Source organism: Eschscholzia californica, unplaced genomic scaffold (genome assembly GCF_041429995.1).
Source record: "Eschscholzia californica isolate CP2 unplaced genomic scaffold, dmEscCali1.0.p SCAF_3, whole genome shotgun sequence".
Lineage (NCBI taxonomy): Eukaryota > Viridiplantae > Streptophyta > Magnoliopsida > Ranunculales > Papaveraceae > Eschscholzia > Eschscholzia californica.
The window spans coordinates 17,979,165-18,003,402 of NW_028238420.1; the positions used below are offsets into that span (position 1 = coordinate 17,979,165).

Below are 24,238 nucleotides of genomic sequence, written 5' to 3' on the forward strand. Positions count from 1 at the left end.
TAGACAAGTAAAAATGGGAAGTGGACTCAAATGGGGAGAGAGCCTAGGATTTCGAATCCGTTCTAATCATCCACAACCGTTGACCTAAATCTCATATCTTTTATGGCTCACTATGATTAATTATTGATGACTCTAACTATTACTTATCAACTATCAAGTATCCATCATTAAAGAACCTAACCTAAATATGATGGATCAAGACTTATGAAGCATAAGCAATGAAAGATTAGTCGTATTTCAACATTCGACTATTAACTAAGAAGCATTAGTCATTAAAGATGCTACTCTAAATATGACAAATCAACTTAACAAAATAAAGCGAAGAAGAATTACGAACATTAATCAAAAATCAATTCACATGAGTTGCCTATCAAATTTGTAAGATAATAAATCAATATTCGTGTAATATCATAACTTCATCAAATCCCTAGACTAGAAAATTAGTTACTCATAATCATTAAAGCATCTCAGACAAGGGTTTCATTGGAAAATTTAGAACAAAGAAAGAACAAGATAGAGATCACCAAATTGAGACTTCAAGATGATATGATGAAGAAGATGGCAGCCTCTTAAGTCTCTCTCTCTCTCTCTCTGAAATCATCCTCTGTTACATCCAACTCCTATCCTCTCTCTCTCATTGTGATTCAACTTTCTCTCACAAAAAATTCAATTACAAGCAAAGAAGAAGAAGATAAAAGCTCCTGTTCCTTGAAGAGATGATGATGATCAGTTCATGAAGCCTCCTTGTTCCAAGTATTCTGTTCAGTCCAGCCCTTTCTCTCTCACTAAAACTTAACAGATAACAACATAAAATTCTCTCTCTGTCTCTCTGAAATTTCTTATGAAACACAACCAAGAAACTGAAGAACGACTCTGTTACTTCTCCTTCTCTCCCTCTAAAATTATACCATGGAAGCTCTGGAGAGGAAGAAGAACAGAGCACCTGTTCTTTCTAGTTCAGTCCCTGTTTTTTTTGGTTCCAGGAGAAGATCCACTTCTTTGTTTCTCTGGTACTGTTTTATAAGAGACAAAGAAGAAGAATTGGAATGATCCAACCAGCCAATCCCCTCTCTCTCTCTCTCTGTAATCTTTCTATCAATTTCTTCTTTCTAAATGGAGCAAAAGAGATAAAATCTCTTTCTCTCTCTACTGTCCAGCAGTCCCTGTTATGGGAGGAGAAGAATACCAGCTTCATTCATCAATCTCTCTATAAAAAATCTCTTCTCCAATCTTATGAATTGTATTTCTCTATTTAGATTCAATTTCCAGCCCAGATTTCTTTAAATAAAATCAATTAATCCAACTCCCCTCAAATCTTCACGCCATCTTGCTGTTCCATCCCAGGATTTCTCCAGCTCTCAATTTTTCCTTATCTTCTTCGAAATCTCGATAGAATCTCACTTTCCATTATTCCCTATCTTCCCTTTCTCTGTCTAGATTCATGATATAGAAAAGAAAAACTTTCTAAAACTTCTCATCGATCTCTCTTTCTCAAACTGTTAAGATAGTTTCCCAAAAGAAAGACAAGAGAAAGAGAAGGAAATCTCCTCAAATATTGGCCCCAATCAGCAAAAGGGTATTTTGAATATTGAATTTCAAATTCAACCAACTTCTGCCACGTGAATGAATGTTTGTTACCTGGTTTGTAATAGCATAGATCCTGTGCAATAGGGGCTACCGAGTGAGTTCACATCATGGTGGTGATAGGCGTCGGATGAAACCTGATACATACGTATGCACTTGATTCCACCGAAATAGAGTAGGGACTACTAAAGTATGGTTTAATGAAGCACCAAATCATGTCTCAAAATAAAACCCATGCATTATTCAACGCAGCCCACTAGTGTACCATACATTTATCCATCATCATTGGATGCACGCCACGTGTCAGATTTGGACAACTAATTTTTCACTCCGACTTTGACCTGCTATAATTCTATCATCCGAACTCCGATTCGACCTATATTTTCACCTACGGATACGTCTTTGACTCTACGTTTCATTCGAGCACTAAAATTTCCAGAATACCCTATCACCCAAATGACCAAAATGCCCTCAAGTGTGTCTTTCTCCAGATGTTATTCGTTTTCCGCGTTCAATTCTGTAAAAGACACCTGGACAAAAGAAACACACAAATTATCAGAGTAACGGCGCGAATTGGACTAACTAGCCCAAGTTAAGAGATTCAAATGAGACATCTTCATGGCTCATCACTAGGCTAGATACTTGGTAGGAGTACCTTATTCTTACTCAGACGTGTGCTCCGTAGGATGGACGAACGGGCAGACGACTCTTCTAGTGGGTACGTTGTGCTTCGACACAAGACGGAGTTAGCTCGCGTGTCCCTGCCGGGCGACCTCTGGTGTTGATAAACCCTCCATCTGCTACTACCGACACATGTTTGAAGAAAATCAGGAAGAAATAAAAGATACCTAAAGATGTGAAGCTTAGAGCACCTGGGCCGTCTAAATTGGTAGACGGTGATATGCCAGGTTGGGTTGCTCTATACGAGCATTGCTTCGAAAGTGGTCTCCGGCTCCCAATCCCTACCTTGGTGTATGACATCGTTAGACGGTTCGAGATTCACCCATCCCAGCTGATGCCCAATGCTTGGAGGGTTCTACTGTGTCTCGACCAATTGGCTGGGCCGGGTAGGATATTGCATGGAGAGGATGTGTCTGCATTCTACCTCCTGAAACTTAATAAGGGTCGGTATCAGTTTCGCATCCGAGATGGTAGGACCCATGTGGTGACAGGCTTGCCTACCAGCGAGAGGCGACGATACGACCGATACTTCTTCGCGCAGGGTCCTAGCTTGTTTGGTGGGCGTGATGTGTCGTGGATGCCTCCGGGATGGAAACTTGCTAGTGAGTGATATTTATTGTTTGCTTGTCGATGTTGCGTGAGTTCTGCCGTTTTCAACCTTACTTGTTCTAAACGTGTTAGTTTATGTAGATAGCGGGTAAGGGAACGAAATCGACTTTGTAACACGGGTCGCTGTTAGGCGTTTCGACTTCTCCCTGACTCCCAGCCCTATCGAGAGGCATTGGGAGGTCATACTTGGCCATAAGAGAGTTGACGAAGTGACCCTTAGTATGCGCTTTACTCTCCTTGCATTTCGTTGTTCCGTTTTCTTGCCTCTGGTGTTTTTAAAGTAGTATGGGCTTATTTTTCTTCAGAGGACGTCATGCCGAAGAAGAGATACCGTCTGCCCGAGGTTGCTGTTGCTAGAGGAGCAACTGCCGCATGTACGGCAGTGTCGCCTCCTCATCCTCTACGCATCTGTCTCAGGCCTTCTGCCGCTCCTTCCCCTTCTGTTGCAAGTGCTGAGCCACTGCCTATGACCGTGGCTCCCTCGACGGGTAGCAGCAACAGTGTGGTGTGTTCGAGGTGCCTTCATCATCGTCAGTGCTTCGCGATCCTTCTTTCGTGCCACAGGTAGTCCCTCACTTGCTCATGGAGGAGGATAGGCCAGGCTTTAGGGAGATGGGGTATGGCGGGACCATGGACTGGTCTATGACCCAGGCTTATCGGGTTTGTATTCCTTCTTTCTTACTTAGGTGTGTTCAGCATTCCTCGTATCGATTTGTTATCTAACCAGCAAATTACCGAGTGGAAGCAGAAATACCACGCAGAGCATCTTCTCGTCGAGGAGAAATCTCGCCTTGCTGAGGAGCAGACTCGTCTTGCCGAGGAGTAGGCTCGTCTTGTCGAGGAGCAGAGTCGTCTTGCCGAGGAGCGAGGTCGTCCTGCTGAAGAGTTCAAAGGCAAGTTGAAGGTAAAAACAGACGAGTTCGATGAGGCGGTTGAGGATCACGGGGCGCGGGTGTAGATACATGCAAGGGGCACGCTTATGTGGGAGTATGTGGCAGGGAGGCATCTTACCGAGTGGGACTCGGCTGGCACGATTGCGCTTCTTTACCAACAGGAGGCAGAGGATAGGGCGATCGAAGAGGCAGAGCAGGCTCAAGCTAGGGCTAGAGCGTCGGGAAGTCGTGCCCATTGAGTTGTGCTACCATTGGGCTAGCTTCTCCTACTGGGCGGTAGTTAGATTTACTTTCTTTTGCTTGCCCATGGGGCTATGTCAGGACTACTATGTTGTTGGTTTGCGTTAAACTTAGACTTTTGGAAGACTGTTGTATCCTTGGTTGCTCATGGGGCATGCTAGACTTTTTGTGGGGTGACTCCACTTGTTATTCTAACTTTTGGGTTTTCCTTTGACAAATGATGTTTGTTGCTTTAACCAAGCTTTAACTATGCTTTATTGATGACTTGCTAATTCTTGAATCATTAAGTACAGTAATTCAATAAAAAGTGCAACAAGTATTGATGCAGTAGGACAAAGAGTGGTGCTCCGGGGTAGCCTAGGGCTGGGGTAAGGAGAGGCATACATCAGAGTAGCCTGAGTCGTCGGCTGCGCGCACTTTGTTAGTCTTCGGTGGACTCGTTGATCGACGTTGTATGTCTTGTTGAGTAAAGGGTAGGTTGTGCCCTGCACTTTGCTTTGTATTACTCCGACCCGAGCAGGGATATGCATGCCAACAATGGGGAAGCGTCATCTGGGCAGAGGTGTCGAATTGTCCGTGTGAACTGTCTTGCCGTCTATTGTCCCCCCCAGCCTAAGTGTAGAGTTAGTTTGCTCTGGACTTAGGTTGTCATTCTCGTTGGCGTCGTAGGATGAGAGAAGGTTGTCCTTTTCTAGCTTGTACAAATTCGCCATTAGATTGTCGACCATGCACACTGAAATGAGGGGTGGTCGATGGCAATGCCATCGACCTTCGGAAACTCGAGTTAGTAAGTTTTTGAGATGTTAAAAAAGATAGACAAAGGGGGTAAAAGTATGTGTTACTCTCCCTTGGGAAAAGAGTTGAACTATGCTTGTTCTGGTCTTAAGTTGCTATCCTGATTGACATCGTAGGATGGGGGAAGGGCATCCTTCCCCAGCTTGTCCAAGTCTGCCGTTAGATAGCCAGCCTGCACACTGGAATGAGGGGTGGTCGATGGCAATGCCATCGACCTTCAGAAACTTGAGTTAGCAACGTTCTGAGATGACAAAGAGAAAATTATACAAAGGAGGTAAGGGCATGTGTTACTCTCCCTCGGGTTAAAGGTCAGACTAGGCTTGTTCTGGGCTTAGGTTGTCATCCCTTTTGATGCTGCAAGGTGGGAGAAGAGTGTTCTGTTTCCAGCTTGCCCATGTCTACCGTTGGATAACCAACCTGTACAGAAAAAAAGAAGAGGTGGTCGATGGCATTGCCATCGACCCTCCGACGCCCAAGTCAATAATGTTCTGAGGAGAGAATAAAAAATGGACAGAGGAAACAAGAATATGTGGTACTCCCTGTTCCCCTCTGAGGGGTTCGGTGTAGGCATGTCGTATGCTACCGAGTTATACTGGAGCTGCAACTGCCCTTATGCTCCTTGGTCTGGGAGTTGAACCAACTTTACCAGATGTGTATGTCTATGCTGGCAGACCAGCAGGTCTAATGAGGTGTGCCCCATTTTATTGTCAAGAATCCTGTCACAAAATGGGTGAGAGGGGTAGTCGGTGGCATGGCCTCCGACTCTCCGATGCTTAAGTCAGAACAAATGTTATTAGAAATGGTAAGTAAAGTAAAGAGATAGGGTTAGAAGTGGTACAACTTTAGATGAGTGGCGTTCCGACTGTTGTTAATATTGAGCCCATCTTTTGCTTGGAGCTTGTATGCTCCCTGGCCTATCACCCTGGTGATTAGGTAAGGGCCTTCCCAGTTGGGGGTTAGTTTGCCTGCTCCAGCCTCTCTGGTATTCTGGAAAGCCTTTCGGAGCACCCAGTCACCTACTTTGAAGGTACGAGCCCTGATGTTCCGGTTGTAATGACGGGCTACCTTTTGTTGGTATGCTGCATTCCTTATTACTGCCATGTCTCGAAGCTCGTCGACATTGTCGAGGTTGTGGTTGAGTTGTTCCCAGTTTGACTCATCTGTAGTCCATTGACAACGTACTGATGGTACTCCGGCTTCTACTGGTATGACCGCTTCAAAATCGTAGGCTAGGGAGAAAGGAGTCTCGCCGGTTGGGGTTTTAGCAGTAGTTCGATACGACCAGAGAACCCCTGGCAACTTGTCTGCCCAGGCCCCTTTAGATTTTTTGAGTCTCTTCTTCATAGTTTTCATGATAGTCTTATTAGAAGACTCTGTTTGTCCGTTAGATTGAGGGTAGCGTGGGGTAGAGAAGCTAAGCTTGATTCCCCATCCCTTGCAGAATTCCTGAAAGTCGAAACTAATGAACTGGGAACCGTTGTCGGTAACGATCTCCTTGGGTACCCCGAACCTGCAAATAACATTTTTCCAAATAAAATTCTTTACCTCGCGATCTCTGACCTGGTGGAATGCCTCAGCCTCGATCAACTTGGTGAAGTAGTCTGTTACAGCTAGCATGTAAACTATCTACCCAGGAGCAGTGGGTAGTTTTCCCACGATGTCCATACCGCACTTCATGAATGGCCATGGTGAAAGTATGGAGTTGAGTTTTTCTGGAGGTAAATGGGAGGAGTTGGCAAACCTCTGGCAACTATCGCAATTCCTGACGTGACTTACAGAATCTGCTCGCATGGTAGGCCAGTAGTAGCCGGCTGTGAGGACTCGACTAGCTAGACTACGGCTTCCTGAGTGGTTGCCACATTCTCCTTCATGAAGCTCGGCTAGCACGTACTTGACTTCCTCTGGAGTGACACATTTGAGATAGGGTCCAGAGTAGGACCTTTTAAGTAGTTGACCTTCCAGCATGGTGAACCTAGCTGCCTTTGCTCTTAGTCTACGAGCCTCATTCTTGTCTTCTGGTAGCTCGTCAGTGGTCAAATAACTTATTATTGGTGTCATCCAATTGTTGCTGAAGTCTACACTTGTTACCTCCACGGCAGGATTTTTCCATGTAGCTGGCCACTGGAGGGTAACTAGTGAGATCGACTGCTCTGATTTGGCTGGAATCGATGAGCCTAGATTGGCTAGGGCGTCGGCGTGCCCATTCTCCAGTCTGGGTACCTGTGTTATGTTGGCCTCTTCGAAGTCAGCTAACATATCCTTTACCTTGGCTAGGTAAGCAGTCATCCTGGCATCTCCGGTCAGGTATGCTCCTTGCGTTTGATTAACTATCAGTTAGGAGTCTGACTTTATCTCTAGCCTTCAAACACCGATTTCTTTGGCGAGAGCTAGCCCGGCGATCAATGATTCGTACTCTGCTTCGTTATTTGTGGCTTTGAACTCACATCTGACGGCACACTGGATTTGGTTTCCCTCAAGGGATTGGAGGACTAGCCCTAGCCCGACCCCATTCATGTTACAGGAGCCATCAGCCGACAGGGTCCATTTCAGCTTTTTCTGCTCTGCAAGACATAATAACTCGTTCTCGGCTTGAATTAGAGTACTAGGTGTAAAGTCGGCTATAAAGTCAGCCAACACTTAGGACTTAATCGCAGTACGAGGCTGGTAGGAAATATCATGCTCGCTTAATTCGACTGCCCACTTGGTCAGCCTACCAGATAGTTCTGGTTTGTGAAGTACATTCTTTAATGGAAATGTAGTAACTACGACTATCGGGTGGCACTGAAAATAGGGTCTTAGCTTCCTGGCAACCATTACCAAGGCCAGTGCAAGCTTTTCTAGCTGGCTATAACGGGTCTCTCCATCAAGTAGGGACTTGCTAACATAATAGACGGGTAGTTGCTTACCTTGTTCTTCCCGTACTAATACTGCACTTACTGCTGTTTCAGAGACTGCTAGGTATACATACAATTTTTCTCCCTCCTGAGGCTTGGATAGCAAAGGTGGAGAGGTCGAGTACTCCTCCAGTTGCTGGAGTGCTTCTTCGCATGCTGGAGTCCATGCAAATTCTTTGGCCTTCCGTAAGGTAGAGAAGAAATGGTGGCATTTTTCAGAGGAACGTCAGATGAAACGACTGAGTGCTGCCACTCGACCAGCTAGTTTCTGCACATCTTTGATGCATGTGGGAGAAGGGATGTTCATCACAGACTGGATCTGGTCTGGGTTGGCCTCTACTCCTCTGTGGGTCACCATGTAGCCCAAGAACTTCCCTGAAGAAACACCGAAGGAACACTTAGCAGGATTAACTTTCATATTGTACCTTTCTAGCACGTCGAAAGCCTACTGGAGATGTTTGAGATGTTCTTCACCCATCAGAGACTTGACTAGCATGTCGTCGATGTAGACTTCCATGGTGTCCCCCAGCATGCCTGCAAACATTTTGTTTACCAGTCTCTGGTAGGTTGCCCCTGCTTTTTTCAACCCGAACGACATGACTTTGTAGCAGAAGATGCCTCTTTCTGTGATGAAGGCAGTCTTTTCCTGGTCTGCAGGGGGCATCACTATCTGGTTGTACCCAGAGAATGCGTCCATAAAGCTGAGTAGTTGGTGGCCTGCAGTGGCATCGACAAGCATGTCGATGTGAGGTAGCGGGAATGAATCCTTGGGACAAGCTTTGTTTAAGTCCGTGAAGTCAATACAGACTCGCCACTTCCCATTTTTCTTCTTCACCAAGACTACATTAGCCAGTCAGCCGGGGTAGTTGACTTCTCGGACAGACCCAGCTTCGATCAGCTTCTGAACTTCCTCATTTATTACCCTGTTTCGTTCTGGAGCAAATTTTCTACGCTTCTGTCTTACTGGAGGATGGCTAGGATCTACCTGCAATTTCTGTACCATTACCTCAAGGTCGATTCCGGTCATGTCAGCATGAGACCAGGCAAAGCAATCATGGTTGGTTGTGAGGAACTCGATGAGCTTGCTCCTTAGGGTAGGATTGAGCTTAGAACCAATCTGCACTTTATGATCCGGGAAGTCTGGGTGGATCTGGACTTCATTTAGCTCTTCCATACTTGGGCCGTCTGGATCGGTGCTACTGAATTTCTCCTTCTGTAATTTCTATAAGACTGACTTCGGGGCTTTCATTGCGTTTTTGTAGCAATTCCTTGAGGTACTTTGCTCCCCTCTAATCTCTCGGACACCCCAAGGAGTTGGGAACCTGAGCACTTGGTGGAACGTAGATGGTACTGCCCTCATGCTATGGATCCATGACCTACCAAGTATGATATTATAGGCAGAAGGACAATCCAGTACAACGAACACAGTGCTAAGGTTGACTCCTCCTGCGAAGACGGGAAGGGTGACTTCCCCCAAGGTGTGTTTCTGTTCTCCACTAAAGCCTACCAGAACAGTAGAGCGTCGACATATGCAAGATTCATCTAAGCCCATACCTTGCAAAGCATTCAAGAAAAGCACATTAGTGGATGAACCATTATCTATCAAAATACACTTAACTAAAACATTTGCAAAATTAAGAGAGATAACAATAGCGTCATGATGAGGGTTGACGAGCCCTGTGGCTTCATTGTCTATGAAGCTTATTGTCTGGTTGGTGTAGGCATGAGGAGTAGCTTCTGTAAAGTGGGCTAGAGGGTTGGCTGCAATTCTAGCACTCCTCTTGGCTGCAGAGTGGCTAACTCCACTTACCTCTGAACCTCCTAAGATTATTAGACACGTCTTCGTAGGAATCGGCTGCTCTGGTTCCTTGACTTGGGTGTCTCGTTGTGCCAAGGTACTCTTCCCTTTCTCTGTCAATAAGTCGGTAAGGTGGCCTCTTTTCAGCAACTCTGCAACTTCTAGCCTGAGGGCTATGCAATCTGTAGTGTTATGACCGTGATCTCCGTGGAACTCGCACCATTTGGTTGTGTCCCTCTTCTCGCTAGGAGTCTTTATCTTTCCTGGCCATCTTACAGTACTGCCCATGCCCTTCATAACCGCTACTAGTTCGACTGGTTCAATGCTTAGGTTGTACTCTGACATCCTGGTACGAACGGGTCCTTGAGGCTTCTCTGCTGGACGGCCTGATGGAGGGTCAAGTGGCCTTCTGTTCTCCCTAGGAAGGCCACGTCTGGAAGTTGGGTAGGGCTCCCCTAGTCTACTATCTGTTCTCCGATCTGGTCGTCTAGAGCGATGGTCCCTGTTCTTGTCATCATAAGAATAATATTTGCTTCGGTGGGCTTCGTCTTCCTCCCACCGAATTTCTACCCAAGGACGAGCTAGGGCATCCTCCATGGTAGTGCAATTAAATTTGGTAAGCTCCTTGTACAACTCTCCTTCTGGCAGTAAGCCTTTTCTGAACGCATCAACGACAGTCTTGGTTGCAGTAGGGAATCGACACCTTCTCTCGGTTGAACCTCCCCACATAGGCTCTGAGTGGCTCGCCCCTTCTCTGGTGGACTCGGTAGAGATCGCCAAATAGTTTTCTAGTTTTTTTCTACTGGCGAACTGCTCTACGAATGTGTCTGTGAGCTGGGCAAAAGAGGCGATCGAATTGTTGGGCAGATTTGTGTACCACTGCAAAGCTGGTCCGACGAGGCTTGAACCAAACCTCTTGCACATACACGCCTTCCTGAGATCTCTGGGTATTGCAGCGGTGAACATCCTCTGCTTAAATGATGCGATGTGATCGTCTGGATCGGAAGTTCCATCGTACATCCTCATGTTAGGGAGCGAGAACTTCTTAGGCATTTCTACCAAGGCAATAGCATCAATGAAAGGTGAGTCTGAGTAGCTCTGGGGCAGACTCTTCCTTGGTGGGGCTGGAACTCCAGGAATCCTAGTGATCATTGCCTCCATCTCTGCGAGTTTCCTAGCCATGATCTGCTCCAGAGGAGTACCTGTAAAAGACAAGTTTAGGATGTCAGCTTGTGAGTTAAGGGTTGCCCCACCTACCACAGTGTGTGAGGGGGGAACAGTAAACATTGAAGAGGAAAAAAGGGGAGCAGTAGTAGAGTGTAAGGGCAGAGTAGAGTGTAGGGACAGAGCAGAGTTCTGGAATGAAGGCAGAGGCGTTATGAAGGGTGTTGCAGAGCCAGCTTGAGTTGCAGGTAGTGTTGTAGAACCACTGACAGTCGTCGATTGCATGGGTGGTTAGCTGGAAGAATTCCTGGCTCTGGAGTGAAAGGTTGCATCGAAGTAACAGGAGCTCGACACCTTAGCCCTGTTGATCTTGGTACAGAGAGCTCGGTGATCTTCTCTTGAAGTAACTGGTTCTCTGTCCTCATCAGTGAGTTTTCTTCTTCGAGGGCTTTAAACTTTTGAGCATTCTCTTGCACTTGGGCTGTGAGAGCGGCTATCTGGGCTGAAACGTCGATCGGAGTGGCTACCATGTCATCTGCCATTGCAAAGGTCGTCTTTGATAGTTGTTGCTGAGGCCTCACGGTGGGCGCCAAACTGTGGACGGGGAGAAAGTCACACGGTTAGAAGGATCGTCGGGTGGGCACCAGCAACTAGGCTTCGGGCCTTCAAATAGACGGGTTGACGGGCAGAAGGTCGGTCCTGGTAGTCGGGTAGATGGGTAGGTGATGTGGCGTTAAAATCCCACATTGAGATCACTTAACTTGGATGAGTTAGTTCGTTTCGGGTTTTATTTCTAATAATTTATGTATTTTTCTTGTTAGGAAGCTTATTTGGAGTTTAGCATTACATTCGGAATAAAAGGAAGCAATTCGTCACATTTTCGTCTCATGTGAAAGAGACCGGAAGGAAAGAGCGTCAGGGGTATTTTGGTCATTTTGGTGAAATCAGAGGCTCAATAGAAAGTGGAGTCAATGGTGAGTCCGGCGGTGAAGACGGAAGTCGAATCCGGTGGTCGGGCGGAAAAGTTACGGAGGAAAGAAGCCGAAAGACATTTTTGTCTTTTCTGAAAATTAGAAGAAGTAGAAACAATTATGCAAGCACCCCTTGGTTACTTAATGGAGCCCAAAATCCAAGGCCCAAAAGTTGAAAGAAAGAAGACCAAAGGAGAAGTTTAGGGGCACTCCTCTTTATAAGCCCAAGTCAAAAATAGTCTTACCAAGTCAAGGATTTGTATTTGGGGGAAAAGAAAAGAAATCTGATTAAGGGGTCATCATCTTCTCAATCAAAGCATTAGGGTTTAGGACTAAGAGAGAGAAAGGGGGGACGATTGCCGGCCATAGCTTGGCCGGCACACAAAAGTCGCCGGAAAGGGCTAGAAGACGGGGAGAATCAGCAAGAACTCTGACGAACTGCAGCAGATCGGACCACCATTAGCAGCTGCTCGGGACGAACTCAAGCACGGGAGCAGCAGCTCGAGTTCGGATTTCTTAGGGATCAGCTCGGGACAGCCATTGACGGCACGGGACGAAGCTCTAGAAGCTCGGACAGAACCAACTCGGGACGGCAACGCTAGCTCGGGAACTCGGCAGGACCTTGTTTTGGCCGAATCTTCTTAACTTGGCCGGGATCTCACTTCCATTCAACCGGATTCTATAGGTTTTCCGGCCATCAATTGAGTCGGAAACCTTAGGGTTTTTGATTGATATATTATTGCCTTGATTCTCCTTGTGTTTAATTGTGATTTGGACTGAATTTATTTAGAGAGAGAAAGCTTGCTTTGAGCTTTCATGGTGGATTTGGTTTGAGAGGAAGAAGATGACACTCTATTAAGGGGAGGTCAAGTTCTGCTGAGAGGACACCCATTTTATACTGTTAAGAGGACCCCTGCATTCTGTTACAGGGAGATCGACAACACTTCAACACATATATTTCTCGTCGATCTTAGTCTCGCGCCTCATCGGAATAGGGAGATTCTCACCCTAACTCGTGTCTTTCTTTATTTTCTTCTCGTTTGTTATGTGCTCTACCATGTCTAGTTAGCTTTTGTGGTCGGATACTCGTGATACATGTTTTGATGTGACAAGAGTTTATTGCTTTTAATGATAAAATCTTCCGGATTTTTAGACCGTTCATGGACTGGAATCTGAGTTAAACCAAGAGTTCCCATCCAAGTAAATGGGTGAAGTTAACTAACTTTTCATGCTTATAGATCATTAGTACTAGTCACTATCGACTTTGTGGATCGAAGTATCCCTCTCATTCGATTCTTGCTCGACTCTTCCCGAATCTCTCACTTTTAGATTAGTTCGTTTTATTTGTTTATTTATTTTAAATCAATCTGAAAACCCAACTTATTATCTTTTCGTTTTTAGTCTGAGTTAGTGACTGACACTTAAACCGGTGGGTTAGACTCTTTCGGTATTCGTATTACCTTCCTATCTTCGTGGATCGATCCCGGTCTTACCGGGTTATTACTTGACGCCCGTATACTTGCGGGTGGAGACCTTTTAGGGTAACCTTTTAGGCCCATCAGTAGGCAAACGTCAGAGAAGGAAACAGCTACTGTCGGGCTAACGTCAGGGTAGAAAACGGGTACCAATAGCCTGTAAACCTGCATAAGGGAAACACAACCGTAAAGTCCAAGGAGGCACCGGAGATGGTGTCGGCCAAGGACCCTCCGACGGTCAAGTCAGTAACTTAGTTCGAGGTAATAAACTGAATAAACCGAAGATAGAGTTACTAATGATGGTAGAGTCGTTGTAGCGTCGGGGTGGCACAACTCGTAGAGTGGCCGGAGCTCGATTCTACGGAATGGTGAGTTGTGGTACTTGATCAACAGAGTAGACTTCTGGTTATGGAAGAGTAAGATTCTGCTTGCAGAAGGATAGACTAACGGGAAATGAGATAAGCGAGAAGCCTCTAGCAAGTTCTGATGTGGTTTCGTGGAAGCTTCTAGCCGGAATCTCTGCCTCAGGCTAGCTTAGACCAGAGGTCGTCGAGGTAGGTGATTTGTAGCCGGAGCTTAGTATAGAATGAGTGAAGTGATCGGAGTAGAGCTTCTAGAGCGCTAACTAGAGAATAAGTAACTAGTTTTCGAGTGAGAGTCTGAACCCCTTCCAAGAGTGAGGCTTCCCCTATTTATAGAGTGTAGAGGATAGTAACCGCTCTTGGGGGCGCAGGGTTGTTAGATCCGCAATAGTAGGATCCCACTAGACTGCCTCCGCAGCCGTTGATCTCTTGAGAGGGAAGGGTAGCCTTACGATACCCGTTGCCCTAGCCTGTTCGTTGCCAGTAGAAACGGTCTACTACTCCTTTAAAGTAGCGCAAGACTCGGTCTTCTACCATGACTCCAACGTGTACCAGAAAGCTAGGATTGGACTGACTCAATCTCTAACAACTTGGCCACGTGTACGTACAACTAGCTGGAGTGTGGGTGGATCGTCATGGCAGACCTTATCTTGGCATGCCAGGAGCGTGGGCTTGGGTAAGCCTGCTTAGACTTTCTGGGCTTGCGAGGCGTGTTGGGCTTTCGGTGGGCTTCGTTGCTAGACCATAGAGGCTACTGAAGGCACTCCTCTCATGTTACACGAGGGTGGGCACATAAGGAAGGCCCAATGTTATTTTTTGCCAATACAGAGTTAAACATGCAATTTAGAATAAAGATAACGAATTATCACTATCATTTCATGTGCCGAAAACGAGAGAAAAAAGATTTCAAGTAAATCAAATGACAATGGAGTCAATGACGAGTCCGACGGTAAAACGGAAGTTGAATCGGAGTTCGGACGGAGAAATAATAGGAGATGCAAGCCAAAGTGGCCTCTTGAAATTAAATTTGTAGAGACCAAGAATGAAAGCACCTTATGATTTCTAAATCAAAACCAAGTTCAAGCCCAAAGCCCACAAAAGAAAAGAAGAAGAACAAGACAAGGAAGAATCTTGGAGGCACCCTCTTTATGTTTCAAAGTCAAGTCTGAGTCAAAGTCAAGATTGACTAGGGTTTTGAGTAGTCAAAAGGGTATCTACTATTCATTACATCATCTTATACTACACAACTTGGGAGAGAGAAAAGGAGGGTGTTCTTGGAGGTTAGGGTTAATTGTTCTTGAAAGCATGAGAGAGAGTAAAAAGAGAAGGAAGGAGGAGGCCGGCCAGCATTAAGGTTGATGTTTCCTTGTGGGATTAGGCAAAACGGTAATTTAGCACTATGTAGAGGAGTGGATGGTAAACTTTGAGTGGAAGACCCCTACCTTCCAAATTGTGGGCAACCAAAGAGCCGGAAGCTTCCCTAGCCTTTAGGAAGCTTACTTATTCATATGCTTGTTGTAATCTTGTAGCCTTCAAATATATATCAATACAATCTTGTTGCTTTCATTTGTAGCTATCTTTGAGTTTGGAATATTACTTTTGGTAGGCTGACTTGTACCTAGAGTGCGCACAAGTGCCACACGACACTTTCCGAGAAAGAAAGGTCGTGACAATTGGTATGAGAGCATAGGATGGCAGCTCAAAGAGGCACAAAGGAACGGTTGGATGCTTTGGAGGAAAGTGCCGCGCGGTTGGAGGAAGTGATCGTGGGCGTGCCGTTGCTCGGAGAGAAGCTAGACGGATTGGAAGGTCGCCACAATGGCATTGATATGACGGTGGAAGTTATGGGAGCAACCCTTGAGGATATGCAAGTGCAAATCAATGACCTTCGAGAAGAGCAAGGTAATATGATCGATGAATTGCGTGCGCAGGTGAATGTATTGATGCGGATTGTAGGTAACCAAGACCGCGCCGGAGCAGCAGAGGCGCATCCTCCTCGTGTGCGGGTGCAGGATCCAAGATCCTATGGAGGAGCCAGAGATGGCAAGGAGCTCGAGAACTTCTTGTTTGACATGGAGCAATACTTTCGTGTGGTGCGACCTGAAGATGAAGATACCAAAGTCTCGATGGGCACGATGTACTTGACAGGGGATGCCAAACTATGGTGGCGCACACGGTACGAAGAGATACAGGCCGGACGTGCCATCATAGAATCTTGGAGGATTTGAAGAGAGAGCTCAAGACTCAATTTCTTCCAGAAAATGTAGAGTATATGGCAAGGAAGAAGCTACGGAAGCTCCAACACACAGGTACCATTCGGGAATATGTGAAGCAGTTCTCGCCGTTGATGCTCGATATAAAAGTCATGTCGGAGAAGGACAAGCTCTTTTGTTTCCTTGAAGGCTTAAAGCCATGGGCTCAAGCAGAGCTCCAGAGGCAGAGGGTGCAAGACTTGGCCTCAACGCAGGCCGCAACCAAGAGACTCACAGATTTTGCTACGAATGACCAGGAGAGGAGGAAGCCTATGAGTGTTGGAGGAAAGCCCAATCCCGGAAGGGGGAAAGGCCATGGTGGGGATAGGAGACCTTACCCCAACCGGGATGGCACAGGGTCGAAGACAGGCGCCATATCCGGAACTAAAGCAGCTATGAAGTGTTTCCTATGTGGTGGCCCCCATCGCATACGTGATTGTCCGTCCCGAGCCGCACGTAATGCATTAAAGGTGACTTTTAGTGGCAAGGAGGATAAAGAAAGTATGCATGATCCACAGGAGGAGGTGGATAGTGAAGAAGAGGATGCAAAGATGGGTGCGCTCCAGGTACTCAATGCTCTTGCGGGCCAAACAAGCGAGAAACCAAAGGTTTCAAGAGTGTTGATGTACATCGAATGCAAGGTGAATGGCAAAGCTACCAAGGTGATGGTAGACACTGGAGCTAGCAACAACTTTCTCGATGCAGAGGAGGCAAAGCGGTTGGGTCTAAAGCTCCATAAAGACCCAATCCGCATGAAGGCCGTTAATTCGGCACCAAAGCCCGTGAATGGAGTAGCTCGTGATGTGCCCATGGAGATTGGCAAGTGGTTGGGAAGGACTAATTTTACTTATGTGCCTTTGGATGATTTTCAGGTCATCATTGGTCTAGACTTCATGGTGGAGCACAAGATGGTGCTGATGTCGTACTTGGGGAACATATGTTTCCTTGGAGACAAACCATGTATGGTGCCAATAGTTGCCGAGAAGAGTCGAGGCGACAAGATGATATCAGCCATGCAGTTAGAGAAGGGGCTCAAGAAGGGAGAAATGACATACTTGACAGCCTTGAAGATGGAGACTACAGGAGTAGATGCAGAGCCTGTACCTGCCAAGATCAAGACCATCGTAAAGGAGTTCGAGGATGTGATGCCAGCAAAGCTCCCGAAAACGTTACCCCCACGGCGTGCTGTTGATCACCAGATCGAGATGTTGCTGCCTCACACTTCATGACTCAGAAGAAGCTTACCTCCAAACAGGCTCGTTGGCAAGAGTCATTGGCAGAATTTGATTTTGAGATGGAGTACCAGCCAGGAAGGGTGAACAATGTTGCGGATGCACTGAGCAGGAAGGCGGAGTTGGCCGCCTTAGTTACTATGGGGCAGAGGATCTTGTCCCAGTTGAAGACCACCATTATTGACAAGGTTTGTGAGCGGCTGCATAGTGATAAAGAAGCCAAGATCTTGTTCGATATGGTGAAGAATGGGCGTTCCACAAGGTTCAGAATCAAGGATGATTTATTATATACCACAGGTGGGCGTCTATATATACCGCGCTCTGCGGAGTTGCGACGGGAGCTTATCAGGGAGTGCCATGATGCGGTCTAGGCTGGCCATCCTTGCAACCGACGTACTTGGGAATTACTTGAGAAAGCTTATTACTGGCCGGGCATGAGGAATCAAGTTGAAGAGTATGTGCAAACTTGCCTCATTTGTCAACAGGACAAGGTAATGCGGAAGAAGCCTATGGGACTTTTGGAGCCATTGCCAGTGGTGCAGCGTCCGTGGGAGAGTGTCTCCATGGATTTCATTAGTGGCTTGCCAAAAGTGGGGGAGTATACTTCTATTATGGTGGTGATTGATCGGTTCTCGAAGTATGTAACCTTTATTCCGACACCTGCTCACTGTACTGCGGAAGAAGTGGCCTTCTTGTTCTTAAAGCATGTTGTGAAGTATTGGGGAGTGCCTCAGACTATTATCAGCGACCGTGATTCAAGATTTACAGGGCAGTTTTGGACCGAGCTCATGAAACTCTTAGGATCGCAGCTGAACTTCTCGACAAGCAATCAGTCGCAGTCAGACGGCTAGACAGAGCGTTTCAACACTTTACTTGAGGAATATCTTAGGCACTTTGTTCGTGCCAACCAGAACAATTTGGTGAATCTACTGGATGTAGCTCAATTCTGCTTCAATTTGCAGGAGAGTTCTTTTACCTGCAAGACACCTTTTGAACTGGTAACAGGGCAGCAACCGTTAACTCCCCACACGGTTGAAACAGGTTATACAGGTACCAGCCCTCGGGCATTCACTTTTGCTAAGGAGTGGCAGAGAACAGCAGAAATAGCCAAAGTTCACTTGGAGAAAGCAGTTGAACGCATGAAGAAGTTCGCGGATGACAAGCGGAGACCACACAACTTCAATGTAGGTGACTTGGTGCTTGTCAAGATCAAGAGGGATACATCCAAGTTCGTGAAGAAGCTACATCAAAACTTGGTGAGACGGTACGAAGGTACTTTTCCTATCATTGCTCGGGTCGGAAAGGTTTCTTTCAAAGTACAACTCCCAAGATGGATGAAGAACCACCACCCTGTATTCCATGCCAGTGATAGGCCCAAAATAGGTCTATTCCCGCAAGTATACGGGGTCAAGTTATAGTATTGAAAATAAGATCGAGTATCGTCCCAAGAGATAGGTAGGTAACTTCAGATATTGAATGCGGGTTTAACCCAATAATCAAAATGTCAATAGCTAACTTAGACTAACACACACACACCCCACTCATAAATTTGATTTGATTTGCAAGAAATAAGAAAACAAAAAGAACTGACTAAACTATCTAAGTGAGAGGTAAGAGGATATCTAAGGTTATAAAATCCACCGCATAATTTCACTTTATAAACAAGCACTTAATTACTTAAATCTCTTTTGTATTTACTCGGGATCCAATATAATGAACTATTTGGATTCCGGATGATGTTCTAGATAAAACAATTTTATAATTACTAATTCTAATTGTCTTCCTTATAGAGATTCGGATCACTTAACTATTATTCATCATCTAAAAAGCATACTCCATCTAACAACTTAACGAAAGTATGAAATATCTAATTATGAGGCATGAGTAATGGAAAGAAAATCCAATCCATATAGATAAACAATCAATAGACATTAAAGCACATCAAGGGATTTAATTAATCAAGAACAAGTACTATAAAGATCCAAAATGGGTTTCATTCACAACCTTAGATTGCTAAATTAACTATACATGAAATCTAGAGTAACATTCATTGAATTTATAAAGTAAATGAAAATACTAAGAAATTAATGGAAAGAAATCACCAAGAATGTTCAAAATCCATATTCCCATGTATCTCCATTTTATCCAAGATTTGCTCCATTTGTGCTCAAGAATTTTACTCCAAGAAATCTAAGTAATAGTTATTTTATTGCCACCCAAATAAGAAAAAGAAAGAGAAGGAAGAAATTAGATCTAGAAAGAAGTTGGAAAGAAGAGATGAAAAGGGTAAAGATGATAGAAGAATATGGAAGGAAGAAGAATAAGACTATTAATGGAAGAAAGAATAGTGGTAGAGAAGAAGTAGTAGTAGAGAAAGATGGAAAAATAATGGATAAAGTGGATTTAGTAGTAGAGAAGAGAGAAAGAAATAGGTAAGAGGGGATTGAAAAAGGAGAGGGAGATTGAGAGGGTTTGCAAGTCTAGGTTTTAATGGAGGAGAAAGGGATTTATTTATAGGTGGGTTTTGGTTTTGGTTGGGTTAAATGATAAAAAGTGGGAAAATGGGGGTTAGTTTTGGAATTTTAGGGGTTTAAAACATAAAACCCTAAAATTACACACAAGTGTAGTGGCGGCTAGGGTTTCCTGGGGTCAGGGTTTGGAAATTCGTTTGATAAGGTGCTTCTCGGCTAATGAATGGGCGCCCGGCAGCAAACAGTAGACGTCGGATCCAAGGGCGCGCGGATCTGGAGGGCTGCTAAGGTGACACGCGTCCGGGAGCAGGGTAATAAAACACTTCGGGTGCACGGAATAAACAATAAAAGGACGGGATGCACAGGAGCCGTCGGATCTTGAAAACGCGGAACCCAACGGTCAAGATTAAAACGTTTGAACGGGACCATCAAGTTAAGTTGCTGCGCGCTCCACCGGATCAGGCCTATAGGGTCCACTTCGCTGCTTAGCGGAAACACGGGATTTAGATGCACCAGCCTCCATAGCGCGCCACGTGTCCCGAAGAATCCCGCGTGCCCGTACCAAATTGTCCCACCTAGTCAACAAAATTTGACCCACCTTTGACTTTGATTTATTCCTTCGTCCGGACTCCGATTTGACTTTCGTTTTCTCCTACGAACTCGTCTCGACCTCTACTTTTCAACCACGCACTGACCTTGGCCAAATTACCAGATTGTCGTTGACTACAAATGACCAAAATACCCTTCATGCATCTTTTCCTTGTTTTTAACCGTTTTTCACACCTAACTCCGCAAAAGACACCTAATCAAGAAAACCAACCCTTTTATTATAATAAAGACTCGAAACCGACTAACTTGGCTAAATTAAACGACTCAGATGGGGTATTTTCATGACCCATCAAACATCCCCAAACTTAGATTTTGTTAGTCCTCGAGCAAAACAAAACAAAAGAAAAACCTAACTCACTTTCGGAGGAATCCCGGTTGCATTTAGCGTATGCAACAAGCCGTTAAACCTCTAGGTTGCCCTAGTGGACGAGTGTGGTCTCGTGAGGGTTTCCATAGATGACACCCACAAACATCATGGTTTCAAAAACACAAGGGTTCAACAACCACATCGTAAATAAGCATGGTTCATATAGTGAAGGGTTTAAGCATGTTAAAACATACTGAATCAAGTAAATAAGCTCTTGTAAAAGCTAAAGGCCCCTTCACTAATGATCTTACCCTAAAATGCAAGTGTCATACCATAAGAGCACATCTATGTTCCGAAGTCACAAAACCTTGATTCCCAAGTTAGTACATTTCGCTCGACTTCGGCCTCACGGACATACACTCCAAAAATGAAATCACTCAAGAATGGTTCGCTCGTATGTGTGAGTGTGATCACTTAACTAGGACTCAACACATAAAAAGGGGTGAGGACAACATTTTGGAACAAATGATCTTCGAAAAGGAATTAGCCACTAAATAGAGTGGGGAAGCTCACTCGCCCTTCTCACACATTCTACCCTCTAAAAATGTCTTCTAAAGGTTAGCGGATACAATAGATGATGTGATGGTGGTGGATTCCCGAGAATTTCGACCTCTTCATGATGGTAGAACCTCTTAAGCATCTCAACATTTGTTTCTTGCTTCGAATACTTATTCATGAACAAAAACACCAACACATATATACAATCACATCACTCACACAAAAGAGCTAACACATGCTCAAACATACACAAAAAATCATTTTTTTTTTCTTTCTTTTTCTTTTTTTTCATATCACTTTTTTTTTTCATTTTTCATTTTTCATTTTTTCTCATAACACAAATTCAATCAACCAAAATAAAATACTACACACATAACTCTATTCTTGCAATCAACTTTTCATTTCATACTTGCTTTTGACATTCTTCATTCTTCTATCTCATGTCTTCATTCTCGGGATATAAGATGATGGATGGTGATGGATTATCCGCTTTCCTCTAGTTGGCATTCTCATTGGGTTTCATGGACTACAAGGGCAAGGTTAATTCGCTATCCTAATGTCACTCCTAGTGGCTAAGGAAATTGAGCACACGAGATCAAATGAGCTTTTTTACAAGTTACGAGGTTGAGTAGCTCTTCATTCTACACGGAGTTAGCGCGGAAGAGTACACTCGAATGGCAATTTAGGCTTTGAGCTCTCACATGGGTTAAGTCTCCACTAATGACTACTTTAGGTCTCTTAGAAATGTTTCTTCTTCACTAAGATGTAACTCACATGGCACAACACAAACACTAAAAGACTCGACTTTCATGCAAAGGCCATTAGCAATCACAAAACTCATCAACTCGACACATATGCATCAAAATTCTTAAAACTATCACTAGAATCACATGCAAATCTACTCAAAATGTTCAAAATTTTCAAATTTTGGCTAATTTGAACCCTTTTGTCTTTGAACCCCATGGTCATGCATTGGTTATGGTCATATCCCGCATCCCCAAACTTAAAACTAACATTGTCCTCAATGTTCTAAGCATATACTCACAAAAAGATAAAGAGGCACATCAATCTAAAGAGAAGAGTGGAGAGATATTACCATAACCGAAGGAGATAAAAGATGATACTACCAAGGCTCATGTATAAAGAGGTTCCAAATTGATGCCAAGCTCGCGCCATCCCCAAACTTGGAACAAACCACGCCTTAGAAGTAAAACATATAAGAATTGCTTCTAAAATATCAACAAATATCATGAGAATGAATCACATAAAAGACATGACCACATACAAAGCTACCACTAACGTGGGTATACACGATTGCATTGAGCTATGCAATTAGCCTTTAGTTCTCTTGATTTCACACAAGAACACGAGTTATGTCTCGTGGAGGGTTTCCAGAGATGATACCCACAAACATCAAGACCCATTAATCGGCCTAACGATCATAAAGCAAAAGACGAAAATTTTGGGGGTCAACCCAAAGAAAGCTATATGCAGGAGCTAATCGTCTCAAAAAAAGATAAAGAATACGAAGTGCACATGAGACGATAAAAGAAAACAAGCCATCCCCAAACTTAGTGGGTGCACAGTCCACTAAGTAGGTATAAATAGAAGGAACGATTACAAAGAAATCATCAAAAGGATCGACATACATGTGAAGAGTCAAAATATCAGTCGAAGGCAAAAAATCATCTGGAAGCTTAGTGGACAGAATATCCACTATGTCCATAGACGTCTTTGGAAAGACGCCTGAAATGTCCCAAAAGGGATCAACAACCGAGTTTGAGATCATGTGGAAAGTCGAACTAGACTCTAAGGGTAAGGCAGTATGCTCGAGGACCAAGTCAAGGTCCATGACTTCCTTAGGTAAATAGTCTGACAAACTATCCAACATGTCTCTAACTACTACGTCATCAATATCCTCAAAGACATCTTGGGCCTCGCAGTCAGTTATAATATCAGGCCTTCCTAGCATTGCATCTAAGGCTGACTCCTTACAAGTGTCAAAATTTGGATAGTTCGGAATCGTGTCATCCTCAAACTTGCTCGTAGAGCCATCACCCTGAACATCAACGTCTAATGTAGTCCTATCATGGTGAGAAAACAAATGGTGAGGAAACGAGACAACAAGGTTATCAGTTTGTTCAAGCTCTTGGGCCCTCTCAGTTGATTCGTCGACATTTAACTTAGTACTAGGGTATGACGTATTACCCTCGCCATCGGACCTAGTACCCTCTTGAGTTTGGGGTGATAAAACCCCTTCCTCGTCGGCTAATAACTGTGATGTAATCATCTGTACTTGATGATTTAGAAACTCAAACTGATGATTTAAAGACTCAAACCTCTGTTGTAACTCCTGTTGCATTTGAATCTGCGTCTGTTGAATTAGATCTTGTGTCTCTTCATGTTGTAACATCATTTCAGTCAGACGACTCACAGACTCTAATTGAGATCTATCTTCAAGAGTCTCTTCGTGATAAGGCTCACAAGTGTAATTAAATGAAGACTCTTGATAATAACTCCCACCGTACATACTAGGATCATACCTGCCTCTAAAATCATTGGTCTCAGAATAATGTGGACTATAAGGTCTCTCATACATATTTAGTGTCGGACCATATCCATCACTAATTCGACCATCTCTACACATCCGTCGGTATTCTCCTTGGGTCATACGAGATCTGTCATGCTCAAATGGTCTATTCCCCTCACTAATCGAAACATCCCTACACATCCTTTGGTATTCACCTAAGGTCATATCAGGTCGGTTAGTGCGGGGAATCCTCGAAATAAGCTCATCATCATCAACATCGAATGGCCAACCATTATAAGAACGTCCCATGATCTCACAATGCTCAAGGAACTAACAAACAAGCTATCAATGCAAATCAAAACTTATCCAACCAATCACACACAAGTAAGAAAGAAAGAGATAGAATACGATACTAGCGGATGCTCCTCTCGTTTCGTTCTTCCTTCCGATTCCTTTCTAATTCTTTTGTTCCCCTTCGCTCCTATGTTCCTGTTTTTTGGCTTTTCTCTTAAAGCGGTACCTAAAAAAAAAAGAAAAGATAAGAAATTACGAAAATAAAGAAAGAAAAACGTCTAAGTTAACAAATAACACTAAACTAATGAACAAAACAAGCAAACAATATCCGAACTACTAAACCTATCCCCGGCAGCGGCGCCAAAAACTTGATAGGCCCAAAATAGGTCTATTCCCGCAAGTATATGGGGTCAAGTTATAGTATTGAAAATAAGATCGAGTATCGTCCCAAGAGATAGGTAGGTAACTTCAGATATTGAATGCGGGTTTAACCCAATAATCAAAATGTCAATAGCTAAC

At 44.4% G+C, this 24,238-nt stretch overlaps 1 long non-coding RNA gene across 1 annotated transcript; it reads right to left on the bottom strand.

The window, feature by feature from the left end:
* Positions 1 to 314: 314 nt before the first annotated feature.
* On the bottom strand, positions 315 to 23,871 carry LOC147548798 (uncharacterized). Its single transcript, XR_015237603.1, has 4 exons — positions 23,330 to 23,871; positions 1,639 to 2,213; positions 808 to 1,433; positions 315 to 707 (listed from the first exon to the last, which is right to left on the bottom strand). It is a non-coding gene; the product is annotated as an uncharacterized LOC147548798 (long non-coding RNA).
* Positions 23,872 to 24,238: the final 367 nt, after the last annotated feature.